Below are 12,783 nucleotides of genomic sequence, written 5' to 3'. Positions count from 1 at the left end.
GGGAACCCATGAGCATCTGGTAGGATAACTGGTGATGAAGATTTTGCATTGTATTGTTTTTAGCTGATTTCTTTGAATCAGCAACTTTATGATCATTGGAACTAAGCTGTCCATTGTAATTGTCTTAATGGCTGGGCTTATGTTCTTATAAACAGACATTTGGCTAAATAAAAATACAGGAATGTTTTTGAGGTACTAGCAGAGAAGGTACACCCCAGCCTGTCTCCACCTTCTTTCTGATCTCCAATCCTTGTTAAGAGGAATATATTAGACCCAAACTTAGGTGACCCAATTCCTTGATTCATTCATTCTTTCATACACTCATTCCATAAATTCTCATTAAATGCTTTTTCTGCATTTAAGGCACTGGAGATACAACAGTTAATAAGATTTCATACCACTCCTCTTGGAGTTTGCAGTCTAATGGATGATGTAGACAAGTCTCCAGTCACCAATCATCAATATGAACACCATCACAGTGCACTTTGAGAGCACAGAGAAAAGACATCTAACTCAGAGTTGGAAGACTATGGGATGCTTCTCAAAGAAGATGCATTAAAGCTGACACTTGCAGTAGGAATGAATAATATAAAGGGTATCCCAGGCAGAAGGATCAGTGTGGGATAAAGACTAGAAGCAGAAAGGACATGGGGAACTTCAGACAACTGAATGAAGGGACAGGTAAGACACAGGATGCTGTAAGAGGTATGGCTGGACAGATAAGTAGAAATTCAATTGAAAAAAGACAGTTTTAAGACATATTAAGGTCTCAGATTGTGACCTTATTGATATGTGTGCATATTAAATGTGCATGTATACACACAGGCACACACACACACACACACATATACATCCCATATATATGTGTGTAAGATATTTATGAGGGAAAATGTGTGTATATGCTGCACCTGCCAGCTAATTAGCAGTTAAACAGATAGAAGCTCAATAATGGATTTCTCATGACAGATTTTACAATCACTTGTAATCATCTCTACCTCTTCATGTCGTAAATCTCCAATTGAGTCTAAAAACAATTTTAAATCATCTGTCTTCCACAATGCTTTCTGGATAGCACATTAATGATATTTCAGATGCATTTTTCACATTTAATCTTGGGAGAAACTGGCAAAATGGGGTATCAAGTGAAGACTACAATTATTGCTCATGAACTTTTGATAATATTGTCTGCAAATGTCTGTTCACATTCAGATATAAGCACAAGCCTGCCAGAATATAGAGACATATTTTTTCTTCCATTTCAAAATTCCATTATTCAGCATCAATTTCTGAGGTCTGATTAACAGTGACAGCGTTTTGGAGGGCATTCTATCTAAAGTGATTACAATTCAGGAGTTGGAAGGCCTTTGTTTCAGCAACAATTATTTATGGAGAAATGCTTTCTTAGAATCAGACAGCATAAAGTGTATGTTTTCAGGAAGAGCATACAAAGATAACTTCACTTTGAATTCATTAATTCAGTTTGTATTTCTCTGTGCAACACAAAGGGACAAAACTACTCCCCAGTGTAAAAGATGGTGAGATGCAAGGAGGAAAAATTTATGTTGATGTACTGCTTTCGTTTCAAACAGGCACCACAGCTGACCCTCAAACTGACCTGACAAGTCTGTTTGAGAAGGACTCCTCATCCCCATTCCACATGTAAGGAAACCATCATTTCAAATAGTCAAGCATTTTACCAGAGACTGGTAGAGAGTAATTTGGATAGTCAGAGTTAGAACCCATACTATCTGATTCCCAGTCTAGACCTCTATACAGTGATCTGGCCCTATGTGGGGGCAGTGTTTTCCCCATCTATCTAGCTGACTACACAGCTTATTATGTGTTTTTCTTTTCCTACAGAATTGTGTAACACCAAACTTCTCAAATGTGTATTCCGCAAATATGTTGATTAACGGAAAAATGGGTTTCGATTTTCTTATAATATTATAAGGGATTAAAAAACCCTGGCCCAGTTTACTTCATCATACCTTATGTCAACTTTCAACTTTGCTTCAAATCACAGGCTCAAGGCCTAAGTAGTGTGGTGGGAGAAGATTCCAAGCCGCAACATATCTGAAAGCATTCTAATGACTCATTGACTCTACCACTGCTCATTTATAATTTCTTGATCCTCAATTTTCATTAATGTGATAGATTGTTCTAAAAATGAAATTAATACATAAATTATAAAGCCTATATCAGGACTTAATTTATTCTTTGAAAACTTGAAATTAATAATAATAAAAAATTATAGAACAAATTTATGGAAACTATTTTGGTCTACTTTATGCTAAAGTGCCAAGAGGAGTAAAGATTTTTCACCTCTATGTTAAATTATATTGCTAATATATTTTTATTCTGCTTTACTCTTTATTATATATATCTTGTTTGCTCTTATAACCATGGTTTTCCTTATGTTGTTATTTGTTTCCCTTTCTTTTCCATGGAGTGCATAAATTGAATTTATTCTATAAAAAGAACTATGATACCCCAATATGCAACTGCAGAGGCTATAAAAAATTATAGCCACCCTGTCTCACACCCAAGAAAGTAGATACATCAAAATGTCACCCAATAGTGGTGATATTATAGACTAGTATACTCAGTCATCACCTATATCACTTAAACTATTATACTCTTTTGTAAACAATATTATAGTTTACAGCAAGGGCTATAATGATATATAATCATCAGTCAACATGATATACTATTTTAATTTATCTAAACATATAATTCAACAAAAGTAGAAACTACTTAATGAAGTACTTAATGAAGCATTATGAATAATACAAAAGAAGAAAACAATGAAAACAATTTGAAATATTAGATGAGAAAATTGTTTAATAAATTAAATATACCATGATGCTGGAATATATTCCAGTCATTGTAGAATGACGACTCTTAATTCTGGAGATTTCCTGGTTGTCACTGAGTAGATTAAGTATTGGCAAGAATTGGATAGCTGGTGCCCAGATGTATGGTCAAGAGTATCTCAGAGGTATAGAGCTTTTGAAGAAAACGTGGGTCCATATTTGATAAATAACTCTAACGTTACAACAGTAAAACACAGTGAGTGCTCAGTAATTATGTTTCCAGGAATGTTTCTTGGGACCACAGGGAATAAAGGTGAAAACAATAGTGAGGAATAGCTAGTCAGCAGGATGATCGGTTAGAGGAGTCCCACAATCTAAAGTGGCTGGAGAACTGGGACCATTCCGGAAAAAAGAACCATGATGAGGTACCACAGAAACCACCATATACCAAAGAACAAGAAACCGGAAGTGAAACACTGGCACCATGCCCTTGTTACAGAACCTGCCTTCATGAACAATGTGTGAGAGAAGCGTTTATCATAATACATTTGGTTGCCAATGGCAAAAATACAGTTCAAACTGACCTAAGGAGGGAGAAAGCTTAAAGGTCAAAGACATGCTTATTTTGTGTAACACAAGGTAAAATTATGTCCACCTTCATTTTTTTAGTTCTGATTTTCTGTTTTAGTTTTTTTCTCAGGCAAGCTCTACCTTCACTCTAGCAAGACAACCACCAATAGGTCTAGGCTTATGACCTTCCAGCAAGACAATGTTAATGGAAAGAGAGGATCTTCTTCTTGGCCATTAAAAAATAATAATAAAATAAATTAAGTATTGATAATTAGATATATTCACCTGACTTTGCCCAAAATTCCTTCTTGAAGTAAACATTGTGGTTAAGTGAATACACTAACGAACTTTGTCACCTTGTCACTTCTGGAATTGAGGTTGGTGGCAATCTTAGTAGTAACATGTGAGTAGAGGAACATTTTCAAAAGCAAACTGAAATCACCTAAATAATGTCAGATGAGTGGTGTATCCATGTAGTCTGTATAGGAAAGACATGATATTCATGGCAGATTTTAATAAGTGGACCATTTGAAGAGGATAGGGTAGGGATAATGGAAACCAACTAGGGATGATGAAAAGACCCTCAAGGCTGGTAAATCTCTTTTGGGAGATTGTGAGGAAGCAAAACAGAAAGCTGCAGGAATTTTGCCCCTGTCGAGAGAGGCCAGAGAGATATACCCTACCCTCAATTCATCCAACCCCTATGTTTCTCATAAAAATAGAGTGGGATTAGAAAGATCCAGTAGTAAGGTATAAAGAGAAAAAAATCAAACAAAGTAGATGGGAAAGCAGTAGGTGTTGTTCATGATACTGGGACTGACCCAGTGCGGTGAACAAGTAAAATCATTTGTGTAAGGTAAGGTATAAAGGAAATCAGAAACTAGTGACAATGGGTTATTGGAAGCAGTGCATTTGAGTTGAAGGGCATTTTAGGTCCTGCAGAATTTGGAGAATGACAGCACTTAGAACAAATCAAATTAAGTATAAGAAGCAAATCAACATAGGAATTATATCTTCCTTTATGTAGACCCTCCTAGCCATAAGTGAATATTTTTTTCTCTAACTTTACAGTACTTGCCCCCCCCACTCTCCCCACTCCAGTCCTAATTCCTATATTATGCATCGTCTGTGCCACCAGTGAAGATCTTTCCTATGCAGCACATAATACTATTGTAATCGTTAATTGTGTTTATCAACTAGACTTAGCTACAGGGTGCCCAGACATTTGGCCAAACATTATTCTGCATGTCTGTGAGGGTATTTCTGGATGAGGTTAACATTTGAATCAATAGACTGAGAAAAGCATATTGTGTTATTAACCCTAATGTGGGAAACCTCATCCAATCAGTTGAAGGCCTGTAGAGAACAAAAAGGCTGACCTCCTGGGAGTAAGAGGGAATTCAGACCTGACTGCTGGCACAGGACGTTGTTCTTTTTCTGTCTTCTAACTTGAACTGAACCATAATTTCTTTTTACGTCTTGAGACTGCTAATATTTGGACAGAATTTACACCATCAGCTCCCTCAATTGTCACGCCTTTGGACCTGAACTGAAACTTCACTATTTCCAGTTTTCTTATTGCAGAGTTTGGGACTTCTCAGCCTCCAATATTTTGTGAGCCATTTCCTGGTGATACACCTCTTTCTATATAGATACATGCTGTCCATTCTGTTTCTCTGGAGGACTGTAATACAACTATATATGCAGATTCCATCTACACAACTCCTAGCTACATGAGTTCAAGGCCGATGGCTTAAATATATATGACTTATATGCTTATAAAGTAAATTTCTAGGCGCATGGACATTGTTTTACTCAAGAGTAATTTTCTGGGCCGTTGGTCTTTTTCACTACCATTTGTTCATGTAGTCTGTCTTCTTAAAAGGACACATGGGTTTGGTTTGATAGCATCTGTAGCAAGTACAAATACAGAGTCACTGTAACAATTGCTACTTGTGAGTTTGATGTAAACGTTTTCAAGTGGAGAATTTCTTCCTTCAACATTTTTCTGAATGTCCTTTTTTATACATTTAAGTTTGCTTCATTTGAGATTTATTAATGTGCTATGATGCAATGTAATCTCATGTGATTTCTTTTTTTTTTTATTGACTATTACAAAACTAAAATCTGTCCATGCCGTTTTTTTGTAGTTCAGTTATTTTTTGTGGTTGTGTAATACTCCATTGGTTAAGTATATCATAATTAATTGTTTATGAAATCTGTGTTTTTTCTTTTTTTTCCCCTCCAGCTCCTGACTATTCTGAACATAATTCTCCTATAGGTTTCCTCGTGCATATGTCAGATTTTATCTAATGTGTTTACTTAGGAATTTCATTGTTTGGTCATAAATTATGCAAATGATAAAATTTCTGAAATAATACAAAACTATTTATAAAAATTATTATATTAATTTTACTCTTCTTTATCCCTATTTTTTCAGCACTCAGTATTACCAAATTTCCTGTTTTTACTAGTCTACTGAGTGTAAAAGTGATTGTCATTTGCAGTTTCCTAACATCCAATAACGTTGAGCATCTATGTTTATTTGAAAAGGATTCCCTTTCCTTATCAAAGAGATGCCTATTCATGATTTTTGTCATCTTGTTTAAAATACAAAGGACTGTTTTTCTTATTGATTTGTAATTGCTGTTTATATATCCTTGACAGTAATTATTTATTAATTACATATCTGCAATTATTTCCCTTATTTGTTGGTTTCTTTTTCACTTTATGGTATCTCTTGAACTTAATTTCTTAATTTGAAGGTGGTCAAATGTTTGAAACATCAGTTCTATGTTAATGTTTCACCTGAATTACTTAAGTAAGTCTCTCACTTCCTAGAGGCAAAATAGGTATTCTCCTGTATTTTCTTCTAAAACTTGTAAGGATTTGGGATTCACACTTAAATTCTTATTACATTTAGAATATATATTCTGTGTGTGTGTCTGTGTGTGTGTGTGAGTGTGTGTGTGTGTTATGACATAGAGATCCATTTTAGTTTTAAAATATGTAGTGCCAACACTGTTTATTGAATGATACCCCCTTTATGCAATAATTCACATGCTACATAGATACACTTGTTAAGTTTGCATATCTCTTGAGTCAGTTTGTGTAATATCTATTATTTTTTGTTGGTCACTTTATCTACCCCTGTGTCAGCACCATGCAATAAGAGCCTGTGCTTCTTCTGTGCTTAAGACTTTTTATATAGAATTTCCAATCAGCTTCTCAAATTTCTTAAAAAATCCCCTAAGGCTTAAATTTAATTGCATTAACCCTATGGATAAACTTGGTGACACTTTTCATTGGTATGATACTAAATCATTTGTCCAGGAATATGTGTATCTCTTTATGCTTAAAAATGCTTAAAAATATGCTTAAAAATATGCTTAAAAATAAAATAAAATAAAATAAAAATAAAATAAAATAAAATAAAATAAAATAAAATAAAATAAAATAAAATAAAATAAAATAAAATAAAATAAAACAAAACAAAATACATACTGCTTTTCTTTATCCTGGCATGAACAATGCCTACTACTATGGCTGGCATATAATATTTACATGTAAATATTTTCAAATGTATAATTTGAAGACATTAATTGAAATCCATTACCTTAAGGAAGAAATGTTAAACCATCAGTTGGTTTAAAAATTTGCGACATCCCATCAAATGATTCTCTTGTCTCTACTTGACATCACCATTGACAGGATGCTTACTACCTACTGAGCAAGTTTCTGGAGAAAAAAAATATTCAAAAAATTAGTTCCTTACTTTGTTCTGAAATGACCCATTAAGTCTGGTTTATTTATTAAATTTCAAATAATTCCCTTTAGATTTTCATTTAATTAGCTCAGTTTTACTTTTAGCTGACGTTTCCTATAGCTTCTTATCAATCACAGATTTGTTGTTTCATATTCTTTATGATTCATAAAATCCTCTTATTTAAAGCAGAAAGCATCTCTTATCAAAGGTTTCTGTAGAAGTTCACGTATCCATCTTCTTCCTTTGTGTTGTCTTTCTTACCATCCATTAATGACATTCTGAGACCATCTTTTAATCTTTATATATTTCATCTTCCATGTTATAGACTCATCAAATCTTCCAGTACTACACATTTATGTGAATCTGTATTAAAAGTTCACTGTCATTTATTAATATTTAGATAAGCCATTCTTTCCTCCATTCTTTATTATTTTTAACTCTGTCATACTCTCCACTTTGTCTTTCCTTTTTCTCTGGTAGCAGGATTACTTCTGATTTCTTAACATATACGTGTCCAAAACTGAGGATATGCTCATGGTTTTATCTATGCCATAGAAGACTTTCTATGAGGTTGGAGGCTTCCTTTGAATTCCAAGCTTCTTTCACTCAAAATAAATGTGGAATGAGAATAGCTTTTAAATAAATTTAGAAGATAAAGTACTTGAGTCCATAGGAAGCTAGTTCATATTTCATTTGCTTAAAAACCTTTTTCAACTCATTCAAAGAGCATTTTTAGTAAGGGCAGGAGGGGCTCTTAAAACTTCCTCTATTTCCCATTTTTATAAATATGCTGAGCACAGTGTAGATGTTCAATATATGTTTATCAAAAACACTTACTCATACAAGGTATTGTAGAAGCAAGACTAAAACTCAAGTCTGATATTTCATTTACTACAGGAATTATAAATGCTAAAAAATGCAAATGGCAAATAAAAAGGCTTCATGATTTTTATTGCAGTCAGTTGATTTTTAATAAAAAGGGAAATTACTGCATGAGAGGATCCAGCTCTATTAGCATACATTTAAACATTTTCCAATATTAGCACTGCATTCCATTGTGACCTGCCCACTGATTCTGATCCCAACCAGTAAGTGAAGATTTTTACCTTTGTTCAGCTAAGCCTCACTCTCTCCAAGCCTTTCTCATTCTCTCTCTCTGCTTTTTCACATCTAAGTCCTGCACCCTGTGCTGTAATTTGCCCGCTGCAGCAGCCATTTTCATTCCCTTCCCAATGATTATACCAAGGACAGAAAATGCCCCTAAATTAATCCATCACACTGGCACAGATTCTAATGAGTAGGAAATGCCAAAAATGATCCATTATCACTGCAATTGGAAAATCATAACATCATAGCTCAGGCCAAGCAAACAGTAAAGGAAATCTCTGAAGCATATAGTGAAGGCCGGATGTGGAAAGCAATCTCTGGTCCTGGAGCTGCCTCGGTGGGGCACTAACTGATTTATATGTCCACACAGCTATGCCCATCCTCATGTACAGACATTACCCTAGAGTACCTGTGTGTGCTCATCCTGGGTTTTGAAAAACCAGATTATTCTCCCGGAGTTGAGTTTTCAAAGGTCACTTGACCAAAATGCAATGCCACAGTGCCCTCAAGTGGTCTCATATATTTACAATAGTTATTTCTTGAGTGGCAGGATTCTTGCTTTGAAAACCATAGATGTTTTTATTTTTTTAAGAGAAGGTAAAATATACAAACACCATCAGCAATAACAACAACAAGAAATCTTTCTCCGCCCACTTTCACTTTTTTCTTTCTTCCTTCCCTCCTTTCCTTTTCTTTCTTTCTTTCTGTTTCTTTTCTTTTTCTTTCTTTCTTTCTTTTCTCTTTCTTTTCTTTCTTTTACTTTCTTTTCTCTTTCTTTCTTTCTTTTTTTTTTTTTTTTCAACGTTTATTTATTTTTGGGACAGAGAGAGACAGAGCATGAACGGGGGAGGGGCAGAGAGAGAGGGAGACACAGAATCTGAAGCAGGCTCCAGGCTCTGAGCCATCAGCCCAGAGCCTGACGCGGGGCTCGAACTCACGGACCGCGAGATCGTGACCTGGCTGAAGTCGGACGCTTAACCGACTGCGCCACCCAGGCGCCCCATCTTTCTTTCTTTCTTTCTTTCTTTCTTTCTTTCTTTCTTTCTTTCTTTCTTTCTGCATTGTCTCACCTCACTGTTCTCCCCACCTCCCTTCTCTTTCTACTAGTTCCCTGTCCTGTAAGCTCACCTTGCAGAGGTGACTGACAAGTCTTCCACCCAAGGTCTGTGTTGTCAATGTAACAGTCTGGTGAGTCAGGGACATTACTTTTTCCACTTCTCCTGCCAATTGGGAAAGTTATATGAGAGAAGGCAAGAAGAACTATGTACCAAACCCTTTGGTGTATGGGAAACCAAATATGAAGATAATAGAAATCTTTGTCTTAATCTGATCAATTTACACTTTTGTGTGTAAGTCACCTCAGGACTTCTCCATTCCAATTCAGGTATATTCACATCAGTTCTGAATTTTACTTTGGACTGTGTGGAGAAAAATACAAATACCCTTAAATCATTACTTTGTTTGATTGATAAATCTAGAAAATGTATTACGCATTTACAAAAATTTATTTCATCATATTTTATATACTTTTTTCTCAAAAACAGGCCTCCCAGATTTCATTTATTAGAAATGTGGTGGCAGTTTCATGCATGCCGCTTATTGAGAAATAAGAGTTATGTGTGCCAATTTCTCTTTCTTTCACTTATTAAACCATTGTGCAATTCTAGTTAAGCGTGGAACAATCACTTATCAGGGAATTATTACCAAAGGGAATAGTCTTGATGTCACTATTAAATGGTAAATAACAGTGAAATCAAGTAAGTTAATAAATTTTATGGCTATATATATAGAGAGTATATGTAAATTTTATATATAAGAGTAAATAGTATACTCATGTAACCCCTTTTGTGAAACAAAAGAAAAACAAAATAAAAATAATAAATCTGCAGAATATTTACATTTTAGTGACCAAAAATGAAGTTCATGAGACCTGAGCTTGAGCAAATAGAAGAGAGGGTCCAAATGGACATGAAGGATGCTTTCAATATCACCATCCTCTGAGTCATAAAGCTCTTAGCTTTTGAGAATAATAATGAAGAATATAAATAATTCACAAAAATTAAATATTACTCTCAGTCTTCATTTTTTTGGCTATTTTTCCAACAAAAAGAAGGGATTATTTTTATTCAGGAAATATAGAAGAGATTAGAGTTACCCAACATGGTTACCTTTTCAGCTGGACTATGATGACTACCATAGAGTTTAGAGCAAAAGTTTCAGCCATGCACAAACTAGTGCAGAATTCCAGTTTTGAGACATATTATTTGTGGGATCCCATTCTGTGATCATGGATGTTGTTTTTTAATCTCTTTGAGACTGTTTCTACATCAAACATAAAATGAGAATATTAAGAGACCTACATCATATTGTTGTGGCAAGAATTCAAGGATGCAATATTTATAATCTTATAAACATTAAAAACTAAAAATAATATATATAATAATAAAAAATTAAAGGCATAGTGCCCAGCATTAGTAACTAGCCAACTGGCCTAATTTTTATTTTATTTTGTATTTGTTATTTATAGACCATTTAAAGCAAAGGAAATGTCTGTCTATCTATCTATCTATCTATCTATCTATCTATCTATCATCTATCTCCTGGGTCCAGTTAAGTAATTTCCATGGTACTCCAATCACAGGGAACAGGCTGAGGTTCACTTTACCTACATCCAGGTCAGAGAAAATTTGAATAGTGGGAAAATTACTATTTTTTTGAAAAATTACTTTTTTAATTGACTTTGATTTCTACAATTTATTAATGACTCCATAGTTTTCTTGAGTCTCAGTGCAGTCATCTTAAAAATGGAAAAAAATAAGAAAAAGAAGCTTTAGGAAGCCCCTGAGATCCTTTCAGTTACTAACGTATTCAAAATGTGGGTATGTTTACTATATAATTTTTTAATATAGCATAAATCTGTCATATTACAAAGAAAGAGCTCAAAAAAGTACAGTATTAGGCTAAGTAAACAGATGTGAGATCTTGAAAATCTCATATGTTCCTTCAATGCAAGTAGTAATTATAGTTATACTAAGGTACAACCAGAAATCTTAGAATGCGTATGTTCCGTGTGACGGATTCTCCTAATTTTATCAATAGTCAGTGATTGATGGTTGCAAGGAACTTCCCTGGTTTTAAAGAGTCATTTGGTCATAGATATTATTTAATCATATTCTCTGCATATGACAGCGTGTCACCAATACACAGCCTTCCCCTGCAGCCTCCAGCAGTGCACTCTAGCAGGTCTGAGTGAAGTATGTTAACAGATCATGAGGAGCACTGAAGCGCTATCTTCCCTTGGATCTCTTTAAGCGCATCTCCTACCACTACTATCTGTGACCCTACCGCCCAGCCAAAATCTCAGTCTTTATCTCTGTCTGATCTTGACAGGCCATTTAATGTCTAAGTCATTGCTGTACTGCGCTGTCATCCATCCTGCCATGCTCCTGTTTTCATACCTAGCAACATCCTGTTATTTGTAGCACTCTAACATTTTTATGTTGACTTCCCAAATCTCCTCCATCAGAATTGATTGTTCTTTCTTTTGTCCCCTTAGAGCACTTGGTGTGCTTTACTAATGGTGATGCTGTTTAGATTTACTCAAACGACCTCTTCCATGCATTCTATTCATCCATACATCTATCCACTTATTCCCATTTGGTGTTGAAGATACTTGCTCTGCAGTAGGTCACAGAATAGTCTTTGGCTTCAGAGAGATGTGTTGTGGCTTCTTTCTTTCACGCTTACCAATCTGGATAATTTAACTGCTTTAAAGCTCAGTTTATTAATCTGAAGATATAGGCCAACGTTAATATACTGACTTGACAGTGCTTCAGAGAAAATTGATTGAAATGGGCTAACACATTTATCTTTATCTTGGCACCCAGTAAACACTCAAATACACGCTAGTAGCTATTAGGATTATTATTTTACCGTTATATCCATGCCAACTGTCATCCAGACCTCTCGAATTTCGGACTTATATATCAACTGTCTTTGAAACACTCATTTCAATATCTAAGTGGCATATAAAATTAACCAACCTCTCAAACATTGAACTGATAAGTCCCTCAAACAATACCTGCTTTAATTTAGTCTGCCCTATCTACATTTGCATCTATTATATATATTTTAAATGATCATGCATACATTTTAGAGTCATTTTGGACTCCTTTCTTTCCTTCACACCCTACATCCTATCTATCAGAAAATCATAGTGGCTCTTCTAACTAATATATCTAACAGTCTCACCATTTTGCTCCACCCCCAGTGTTTCCATTTTGATCTGAGTCAACTATAATTCCTTACTTGAGCTACTGTATTTGTTTTTCTTGCTGGAATCCTTGTGCTGCCCTGTGTCCCTTAACATTTTTGTCAAATATATTTTACTTTATTTGTTTCGGACAAACTTTATTGATTTGTCATTGACATACAATAAGCTGCACACATATGAAGTGCATAACTGTCTTAAAGGAAATATACATCTGTGAAACTATCAGATATAGATACAAAATCAAGGTAATAAAC

The sequence above is a fragment of the Lynx rufus genome, unplaced genomic scaffold (assembly GCF_022079265.1).
Source record: "Lynx rufus isolate CCGP_SWC_20201006 ecotype Redwood Valley unplaced genomic scaffold, mLynRuf1.p SCAF_16, whole genome shotgun sequence".
Lineage (NCBI taxonomy): Eukaryota > Metazoa > Chordata > Mammalia > Carnivora > Felidae > Lynx > Lynx rufus.
Note: the sequence above shows the minus strand (reverse complement) of the source record.